Source organism: Haliotis rufescens, unplaced genomic scaffold, assembly GCF_023055435.1.
Source record: "Haliotis rufescens isolate VD_foot unplaced genomic scaffold, xgHalRufe1.0.p SCAF_61, whole genome shotgun sequence".
Classification (NCBI taxonomy): Eukaryota; Metazoa; Mollusca; class Gastropoda; order Lepetellida; family Haliotidae; genus Haliotis; species Haliotis rufescens.
Window position 1 is genome coordinate 1,438,571 of NW_025964346.1, and position 11,668 is coordinate 1,450,238.

Consider the following 11,668-nt stretch of genomic DNA (forward strand, 5'->3'; position numbering starts at 1 on the left):
GTATTGCTGTCCAAGAGCATGTGGTTTAAACGTGAGGTCACTACCTGGCAGATAGATAGCACTTGATCTAAATATCCATTACACACCAAGAATAGGAACTTGCTTACGTCCTCCACGAGGAAAACTCTAGGCTGCTAGGTCAAAGGGCAAAACCCTGCTACCCAATACATACCGAAGTTTCCAGAAACGGCAGACAGACGGCAGACTGAGACAGGCAAACATAACCAGCAGCACAGTGAAAGGCCCAGAGTGTCAGAACCAGACTCAGAACCATTTTGTACTTGCAGTAATAAACCTCTGTTCCTGAACTACGAAACGTGTTGTGTTAAATGTAGGGGACTTCTTTGGGTGTCATGACCTGGATTCAGGAAAGTAAAGACATTAAGTACAGGGTAAGTGAATTTTGGTTCAGCAAATGTTTAGAAAGACAGCAAACAATTCAACGCTTCATTATTTGATCCTGAATAGACTGGTTTAGTAAAAAGCAGACCTACTCCGAAGTGAGGTAACTGCTTGTAGGTTTTATACAATGTAGGTATGTGTCATTATCTACAATGGTTTTATTTTACTTTATCAGAGATGTCAAGAACATGACACTCTGATGTCCAGATCTCTAGCTGCGGTGACCAAATGGCGTGTGGAGTTTTAGCACATTGTCAACTTCCAGCCACAACCAGAACTACAACCACTGCCACTTGTCCCCAGCTTCCTGAAGGCCAGCCCAGGACCTTCCAACTCTGACCCATCCTGGAGGTGGGTGTGTGTAGGGAGGAACAGAGAAACGTCAATTGTCACACCGACATTCTTTGTGTTCTGAGCCACCATTACAACATTGCCTGGCTCCTGGACAGTTCTGACTGAAGTCAGCATCTGACACTAGAACACTAGATGTACTGGAGAAGGGGGTGGTCGAGTTGTGGAAGGCAAACATAGACGTTCTGATCGAAGAGAAAAAGAGAAAATAATCCTTCCAATGTTCACTCTGTGCATACAGAAATACGCCTTCCATGAGGAGTTGCATTTGTACATATCACGTATCGACATTTCACAGAACAAATGGGTTCATATATTTCAATATAAATTGCCTGATTTATCTGGAAAGGGCAATAGGTCCAAATATCAAGAGTTTTGTGGAACCCACACATCTCTATGATAGATGGATATACACAGAAGGCCGAACGAGAGTTGCTCACGCACTGGAGAAATCTCAGTAAAGACAGGAAAGCATACACTGAATATTATAAGTTAGTACTTCATACTTCTTATAGGACTGTAGTGTGTAAGCAGTCCAAGATTGCTAGGACATAGTATAGGTATGTCCACATAGTATTGTTTCACAGGATGACTTCAGAGCTGAAGTGACCTATTTTTATATGTATTAATGCTTTTTCGTATATATATACGGGAGACCATAAGTGCGGACGAGAGACTCCTCCAGTGGGAATTCGCTACAGTGACCCCGGACGAGGACCTGCAAGGACGAGTCCCTCACATGGAAAGAAGCTTTCTCCACGACAGATGGAACTTGCTTGCCCTCCCTTGGACCGCACTGTATACAGAGGACCACTCACTATCCAGGAAAGCTCGCCTCTACGACTACCGTCGAATCAAGTCACCTTCAAACTATTCGTGTCCTGGAGATGGGGGTGAGTGAGGTTGGAAAGGTGAACAATCTTGTTCTAAATGTGGGCAAAGAAAGAACTAAACCTTCACAATCAAGTCACCTCCTTCCCTTCAAACTATCGCATGTCCTGGAGATTGGGGTGGTGGAGTCAGGAAAGGTGAACCAAGGTACACCAAGGCATTTAAATGGTTTAAGGCAAAAGATTTTGAGAACAATTCTTGGGACGAGTTAAGACTGCTTTTCTAGCGAGATACCAGCAAAATTCTGTGAAAATATAGCCTGGGTGGGCACAGAACCAGGAAATGTATTGAATTAATGTCTTTCATGGTGATTTTGAATGTTGGAAAATGTTTAGAAAGACAGCAAACAATTCAACGCTTCATTATTTGATCCTGAATAGACTGGTTTAGTAAAAAGCAGACCTACTCCGAAGTGAGATAACTGCTTGTAGGTTTTATACAATGTAGGTATGTGTCATTATCTACAATGGTTTTATTTTACTTTATCAGAGATGTCAAGAACATGACACTCTGATGTCCAGATCTCCAGCTGCTGTGACCAAGTGGAGTGTGGAGTTGTTGCACATTGTCAGCTTCCAGTCACAACCAGAACTACAACCACTGCCACTTGTCCCCAGCTTCCTGAAGGCCAGCCCAGGACCTTCCAACTCTGACCCATCCTGGAGGTGGGTGTGTGTAGGGAGGAACAGAGAAACATCAATTGTCACACCGACATTCTTTGTGTTCTGAGCCACCATTACAAAATTGCTTGGCTCCTGGACAGTTCTGACTGAAGTCAGCATCTGACACTAGAACACTAGATGTCCTAGAGATGGGGGTGGTCAAGTTGTGGAAGGCAAACATAGACGTTCTGATCGAAGAGAAAAAGAGAAAACGATCCTTCCAATGTTCACTCAAGAGGGAATTTAATATTTTTTTAACTTATGCTGCAATTACTACATTAATGCATTTACTGCTTGTTCTTGACAGAAAGAGTGAGTGAGTGAGTTGGGTTTAACGCCGCTTTTGACATTATTCCAGTCATATCGCGGCATGTCAGCTTAACGTGGGAGGAAAGCCCGAAGTGATGCAGGTTTTAGACGTTTACCACTTCGGTGAAACCCAAGAGCACGGGTATGGTGCTGACAAACCTAGAAACATAATCGGGGCGAACCGGGATTCGAACCCACAATCATAGGTTTCTGGCGTGCCCAAGGGACGCAACTCTGCACATCGAATCGCGGCGCCTTACACGACTGGGCCACCCGTGTTCCCCTTGACAGAAAGAAGAGCTGTGTGAGGTCTTGCTGAAGAAGATGTAGCTGACAAGCAGAGGGTCAGTCTACAATAACTTCAGTCACATGCACCCAATAGGGTTGCTGGAGTGAAATATGTTAATTGCCCTGTTTCCACCAAGTGGGAATAATGACCAAGAGACAGGTGATGTACAAGAACACTCAGTACACAAATGAAACAGATACATTTCCTTGTTATCAAAGCCTGGATGAAGACGATGACAATGTGTTTATTATCACGTTCAGGACAAGTTAATTACGCGTCAACTCTGAAATACAGAGTTGTTCTATGACCACTCACTTAGTGAAAGAAAAGATAGCCTATGATGTATTGCTGTCCAAGAGCATGTGGTTTAAACGTGTGGTCCCTACCTGGCAGATAGATAGCACTTGATCTCAATATCCATTACACACCACGAATAGGAACTTGCTAACGTCCTCCACGAGGAAAACTCTAGGCTGCTAGATCAAAGGGCAAAACCCTGCTACCCAATACATACCGAAGTTTCCAGAAACGGCAGACAGACGGCAGACAGACAGCAGAATGAGACAGGCAAACATAACCAGCAGCACAGTGAAAGGCCCAGAGTGTCAGAACCAGACTCAGAACCATTTTGTACTTGCAGTAATAAACCTCTGTTCCTGAACTACGAAACGTGTTGTGTTAAAGGTAGGGGACTTCTTTGGGTGTCATGACCTGGATTCAGGAAAGTAAAGACATTAAGTACAGGGTAAGTGAATTTTGGTTCAGCAAATGTTTAAAAAGACAGCAAACAATTCAACTCTTCATTATTTGATCCTGAATAGACTTGTTTAGTAAAAAGCAGACCTGCTCTGAAGTGAACTAACTGCTTGTAGGTTTTATTCAATGTAGGTATGTGTCATTATCTACAGTGGTTTTATTTTATTTCATCAGAGATGTCAAGAACATGACACTCTGATGCCAAGATCTCCAGCTGCGGTGACCAAGTGGAGTGTGGAGTTGTTGCACACTGTCAACTTCCAGTCACAACCAGAACTACAACCACTGCCACTTGTTCCCAGCTTCCTGAAGGCCGACCCAGGACCTTCCAACTCTGACCCATCCTGGAGGTGGGTGTGTGTAGGGAGGAACAGAGAAACATCAATTGTCACACCGACATTCTTTGTGTTCTGAGCCACCATTACAACATTGCTTGGCTCCTGGACAGTTCTGACTGAAGTTAGCATCTGACACTAGAATACTAGACAGATATGTCCTGGAGATGGGGGTGGTGGAGTTGTGGAAGGCAAACATTGACGTTCTGATCGAAGAGAAAAAAAGAGAAAACAATCCTTCTAATGTTCACTCAAGAGGGAACTCCATAATATGCTACCTTAATGCTTTTACTGCTGTTTATTTGACAGAAAGAAGAACTGTCTGAGGTCTTGCTGAAGGAGAAGCTGTTCCAACTCGTGGTGTCTCATTCCCAAAGAAAGGACAAAACCTTAAGAATGAAGTCGTCTTCCAAATTTCAAACGACCACATGTCCTGGAGATGGGGTGGCCGACTTTGGAGAGGTGAACATTCTCATTCTTATTTTGGGCAAAGAAAGACTAAACCTTCACAATGAAGTCATCTCCTGACTTTCAAACGACCACATGTCCTGGAGATGGGGGTGAGTGAGTTTGGAAAGGTGAACAATTGTGTTCCAAATGTGGGCAAGAAAAGGACAAACTGTTCAGAATGAAGTTATCTCCTGACTTTCAAATGACCGCATGTCCTGGAGATGGGGGTGAGTGAGTTATGAAAGGTGAACAATTGTGTTCTAAATGTGGGCAAAGCATTGACAAAACCTTAAGCATGTTAGGAATGAAGTCGAGCTATGACTTTCAAACTACCACATGTCCTGGAGATAGGGGTGTCGGAGTCAACAATCTTGTTATAATGGTGGGCAAAGAAAGGACAAAATCTGAACTCTTTCAATGCAAGTCAACCAGAAGCTTTTACCTCTGACACCAAGTTCCCAGAGATGCTTGTGTGACAGATGAAGCCAACCTTTATCAACGAAAATATCTGCTTATAAAACATCTTTGCTACTACATGTTATACACCCTTTGAAAGCTCTGATCCTACTGTTTGTATATACGAAAGTTATTTCTATCACAATATTTCAATAACACATTTACAACTTAATTAAGTTCATTGTAAAAAAAACAAGAGGCCCATAGGGCCTGTATCGCTCACCTGGATATTTACGCAATCATATTCACTTCATAACAAACAAATGTATACAATGTATCTGTTTATTATAGGGGAAGGGGGGGGGGGGGGGGAGGGGGTTAACATCGGTTTGCAAGGTCAAGGTTCTAACTCCTTTGGGAGTGCCCGACAGACGAACAGCAGGCCAGTCCTGGTAGGTTTGTTTGTTTGTTTGTTGTTTAACGCCGCACTCAGCAATATTCCAGCTATGTGACGGCGACTGTAAATAATCGAGTCTGGACCAGACAATCCAGTGATTAATATCACGAGTACCATATGTGCATTCCTTTTATTATACTCAGCACTTGTACATAGAGGATGTTTCGAGTGCTGCCGACGCATTCATGGATTTCATAAGTGAACACAGTTTTCTATGTCTAACTGGTTGGCGACGAAACCATGTGTTGGAATCACCATATTGTGCGTTTGGACCAAGAATGTTTGTCGAAATGTAAAAAAGATAATTTGGTTCATTATAATCAAGCGGACGTTTTGCTGCATACACCTTGTAGATGTTCACAACACACCTATCAGGATCGTCAAGATTTTCCCACATTTTGGGAGTAACATCCCGGATATCCTTTGGATTTGAACCTGGACGTGTCTTGGTTTGTTTTTCAATGAAAGTGAGAAACTCCAACCCGTTTGAATCACGTTTCAACAACACATCTCCCCAACACATGGATCGATGCTCGTCCCCACCCCGGAGGCCAAAGTGGACTGTGTTGTGAAACCACAGTGTGTTTATGATTGCATGGGAGAGGTTGCACCAAACTGACCCGTTTCCCAAAGTTTATTCACCTCTTTGTCAAATAACGGACAAAGAAAGCGAAAGTTTGAAGATTTTCATGCAATTATAAGATTCCATAAAATCCACTCCCATATTTATTTTTTATTTTCAATGTTTACCATGTTTATGCAATCAGAAAATTATTTTAAAATGAATAAAAAATAATATCTGTCATCATCATTTTCCCGTAAAAAAACAACAACTTCTGTTTCTGAAGCTACGTATGAATAACAGGTGCATCAAAGACTGCCATTTGACACACCACTAGAAAGGTTATTTCGTCGTCTACACAAATCTTTTGTAGCTGTAACATACTATTTTATTGGATAAAATTAGTTTCTATGGACGCTTTCTGGCTGAAATCTGCAAGTTTGTGAATAGTCAAATTTAAGCATGTGACCTAAAGCAGCCAATCAAATTACAGCGATGGTACCGTCCTAGTGTATGACGCATTTCAGATTTTGACAAGGGCTTTTGTTAAATTGTTTTATTCTGAGTGTTATAAGCAGGAAATCCCAATCTACATCAAAAACGTGGATGTGGATGTATTGTGCTAGGTTACAAGCTGTGACAAAGATTTTTATGCAGATATTTTGGCACTAAACATCGTGTCCGAGCCAAGAAATCAAGGCGACCGAAGCCGAGATGTCATTTGACTTACATTACACGCGACCGTACAAAAAGATGGAAATAATAACTAAGATGTTTGACAAAGTTTAGATATATTTTTGTTGATTTTATTTATTACCTTGTATAATATGAAGGAAAAGGACAGACAGTTCAGAATGAAGTCAGCTTCTGACTTTCCAACGGTGGAGTCTACTATCCCCGACAGTGCACTTTGCCTACAGTCACTTTGCCTACAGTTCACTTTGCCTACAGTCACTTTGCCTACAGTTCACTTTGCCTACAGTCACTTTGCCTACAGTTCACTTTGCCTACAGTGCACTTTGCCTACAGTCACTTTGCCTACAGTGCACTTTGCCTACAGTGCACTTTGCCTACAGTCACTTTGCCTACAGTCACTTTGCCTACAGTACACTTTGCCTACAGTCACTTTGCCTACAGTCACTTTGCCTACAGTGCACTTTGCCTACAGTCACTTTGCCTACAGTCACTTTGCCTACAGTGCACTTTGCCTACAGTCACTTTGCCTACAGTGCACTTTGCCTACAGTCACTTTGCCTACAGTACACTTTGCCTACAGTCACTTTGCCTACAGTGCACTTTGCCTACAGTCACTTTGCCTAGTCACTTTGCCTACAGTGCACTTTGCCTACAGTCACTTTGCCTACAGTGCACTTTGCCTACAGTCACTTTGCCTACAGTGCACTTTGCCTACAGTCACTTTGCCTACAGTGCACTTTGCCTACAGTCACTTTGCCTACAGTCACTTTGCCTACAGTGCACTTTGCCTACAGTCACTTTGCCTACAGTGCACTTTGCCTACAGTCACTTTGCCTACAGTTACTTAGCCTACAGTTCACTTTGCCTACAGTCACTTTGCCTACAGTGCACTTTGCCTACAGTCACTTTGCCTACAGTCACTTTGCCTACAGTCACTTTGCCTACAGTCACTTTGCTTACAGAAATTGTAGCATGGTGTGGTAGTTTGCCTACACAAATAATAATACATCCCAACTGACAACTGGATTCGTCCACTCACAGTCTCGTTACAGGTTAAAACTTTCAAACAAAGAGACTGTAAGTCACCAACCCTCCCCTTGCACAAGAAACCATCCAGACAGACATTGAAGCAGCAGCTATCTGAGCAGTGGAGGATTCTCTCACTACACCCAGTTCATTGGGAAGAAGGTACACACGTTATTATATAATATTATTACACATTACATATTATATTTTATATATCATTATAAACATGAATATTAATTTTTACATGTTATGAATATTAATTTGTAAATATGTTATTATTTTCACTTAGGTCCAGCAGCTTGAGATGGTGAACCAATACCGAGACATGTCGCATGTCCTGGAGATAGGGGTGTGCGAGTTTGGAAAGGTGAACAATCTTGTTCTAAATGAAGGCAAAGAAAGAACTAAACCTTAAAAATCAAGTCACCTCCTGACTTTCAAACTATTGCATGTCCTGGAGATAGGGGTGGTGGAGTCAGGAGAGGTGACCAATCTTGTTCTAAATGTGGGCAAAGAAAGAACTAAACCTTCACAATGAAGTCACCTCCTGACTGACTAGGAGACCCTAAGTGCGGATGAGAGACTCCTCCAGTGGGAATTTGCTACAGTGACCCTGGAGGAGGACCTGCAAGGACGAGTCCCTCACATCGAAAGAAGCTTTCTCCACGACAGATGGAACTTGCTTGCCCTCCCTTGGACCGCACTGTATACAGAGGACCATTCACTATCCAGGAAAGCTCGCCTCTATGACTACCGTCGAATCAAGTCACCTTCAAACTATCGCATGTCCTGGAGATGGGGGTGTGCGAGTTTGGAAAGGTGAACAATTGTGAGTAGTATATAGTGCACTTTTGCCCGTTATTTAATTGCTGCCCTCTCATTGGCTGATTTCTGCCCACAGCACCCCACTCACCATTTTTCTGGATCCGTATTGATTTTTGCCCGATGTTATGTAACTTATTCATCGTTAAACCTAGTGAATGCTATTCCGGACTCTGTGCATTTCCACCCATTGGTAACACTCGTAATAACAATATTACTAATCCGTCTACTTGTATACGGTAGTGTCAAGTAAATAAGAGTTGGATACGTTGCAAACTCTACCTAAAGCATATAAAAATACTGCTCTCTCAATATTGGAGGTGAGGTGAAATTGGGTTTAACGTCGCGTCCAAGATTATTGCACTTATATAGCGACTCTCGATATTGGAAGCATAACAAAACATCCTAGATTGGGGTGGGACGAATTGGGAGGTTAAAGGTTGATGGTCAGACTTTACGAGATCATACGGTTTGCTTATATGATAAGGGATTTGTCTCGCACGACCCCTAGGGGTTGGGATATCCGCCTGGGGTTATTAAAGGGACAGGGCTTGAATAGGGAGATGATAGGTAATAGGCGACGCAGTCTAAGTAAAAAGTGGACTGATTGGCTAAAAAGAGTTTATTACGATAGAAAGCATGTCGCAAGTAATGGCGGCGTCACACTTAAAATGGATGCTAAAGGTCGGACTAAGAAACGAAATAAACCAGTGCGTGGAATGGTACAAAACTGGTGAGAAAGTCAGACAGCGTATACATTACACAGAGATGTACAAAATAAGTTTCCTAGAGATTTGTTTAATTCGTCTTTCATTACCAGCGATCAGTTATGGCAAATGGATTTGACCGTTATGACGTCTTTGGCTAGCGATAATGACGCGTATAAGTATATCTTGTGCGTTATAGACTTGTTTAGTAAAATGGTATTGGTGGAGCCTTTGAAATTAAAAAATCCTTTACACATTCTTGAAGGGTTTAAACGCATTTTCAAACTCGCTGAACCTCACACTCCTGAAAGTATTCAAACCGTTAAGGGGAAAGAAGTTGATAACAAATTATTTAAAAGTTTTGTAAAAAATGAAATGCAGTCCAGCTATTATAGTCAGAATCCTCAAACCAAATGCGCGGTTGTTGAAAGATTTCAAAGAACCCTAAAACAACGTATGTGGAGGTATTTTACTAAAAAACGTTCTTACAAGTATATCTATATACTACAAGATTTGGTGACAGCTTACAATTCGAGTTATCATGGAACTATAGGCAGAAAACCTAGTGATCTATTCGGCTACCGAAGAACCGGTTAGAAGACACATCAGGATAGATGTACCTATAATCATAATAAGTTTCTTTCCTTTAATGGCTGTTCCATGCTGTCTCAACTGCTGAATTAGTCGTCCGCCGGTTTAGTGGTTATCCAGCTGGTCACGTGATTTTGATCGCCAGACTGTCATTGCGGTTTTATCATTTGCGGCTCAAGCTTTTGGAGATATCGGACGTGAAAATGGATTCTTCAGATTTAAGCACAGAGTGCGACGCTAGTGTCGACTACGGATGTAAATGTTTGGATGCGGATAGCTGTCGGAGTTCGTGGACAGTTGGATCAGATATTATGGATATTCCCGATCATCCTTCCTGCAGGTATTTTAGCAGACTCCTCTCGAGCTGGCCAGGTGCGGGTTATTCTACAAGGGAATGAACGATTGCTTTCAGTGTTATACGTGCGGTACTAAACTCTACAAATGGAAATATGAAGACCCCTGCGGACATAAATCAGCCAATGAGAGGGCAGCAATTAAAACACGGGCAAAAGTGCACTATATACTACTATTGTGTTCTAAATGTGGGCAAGAAAAGGACAAACAGTTCAGAATGAGTGAGCGAGTGAGTGAATCGCCGCACATTAGACGACTGGGCCACCCATGCCCCCTACTTCAGAATGAAGTCATCTCCTGACTTTTAAACTGTCACAAGTCCTGGAGATGGGGGTGGCCGAGTTTGGAGAGGTGAACATTCTCATTCTTATTTTGGGCAAAGAAAGACTAAACCTTCACAATGAAGTCATCTCCTGACTTTCAAAGTATTGCATGTCCTGGAGATGGGGGCGATGGACCCAGGAAAGGTGAACAGTCTTTGTGGGCAAAGAAAGAACTAAACCTTCACAATGAAGTCATCTCCTGACTTTCAAACTATTGCATGTCCTGGATATGGGGGTGATGGAGCCAGGAAAGGTGAACAGTCTTTGTGGGAAAAGAAAGAACTAAACATTCACAATGAAGTCATCTCCTGACTTTCAAAGTATTGCATGTCCTGGATATGGGGGTGATGGAACCAGGAAAGGTGAACAGTCTTTGTGGGCAAAGAAAGAACTAAACATTCACAATGAAGTCATCTCCTGACTTTCAAACCATTGCATGTCCTGGATATGGGGGTGATGGAACCAGGAAAGGTGAACAGTCTTTGTGGGCAAAGAAAGAACTAAACCTTCACAATGAAGTCATCTCCTGACTTTCAAAGTATTGCATGTCCTGGAGATGGGGGTGTGCGAATTTGGACAGGTGAACAATTGTGTTCTAAATGTGGGCAAAAAAACGACAAACAGTTCAGAATGAAGGGGGTGGTGGAGTCAGGAGAGGTGAACGAACTCGTTCTAAATGTGGGCAAAGAAAGAACTAAACCTTCAGAAAAAAATCACCTCTTGACTTTCAAACTATTGCATGTCCTGGAGATAGGGGTGTGCGAGTTGGGTAAAGGTGAACAATTGTGTTCTAAATGTGGAAAATGAAAGAACTAAACCTTCACAATAAAATCACCTCCTGACTTTCAAGCTGTCACATGTCCTGGAGATGGAGTTTGGAGAGGTGAACATTCTGGTCCATTTTTGTAAAACCCAGTTTTTAGCAGCTCAGTTTAGATATTAAAAATAACCTTTTGAAAATGATTCTACACTACAATATAAATAGTAGAATATGGAGACAAATCACGTGATTTGCAAAAGTCAAACGTCAGAAGCGATTATTGCATGACACTGTGGTGAAATTGCACAAGAAAGTTTGTTCTTATGACAAAATTAATTACAAGATATTTGACAATGGCTTAAAATGAAATGGATCAGAAAATCTGTTTGTGCAAAACTTGTCATATTGACACAATCCAACATCAATAAAAACATAATAAGCATGTCATGTACGACCCTAATCTGTGTTCACCTATTTATATGTATATGGCCAGCATAATTGCCGACATTACAAATGTTAAGTTAATCAG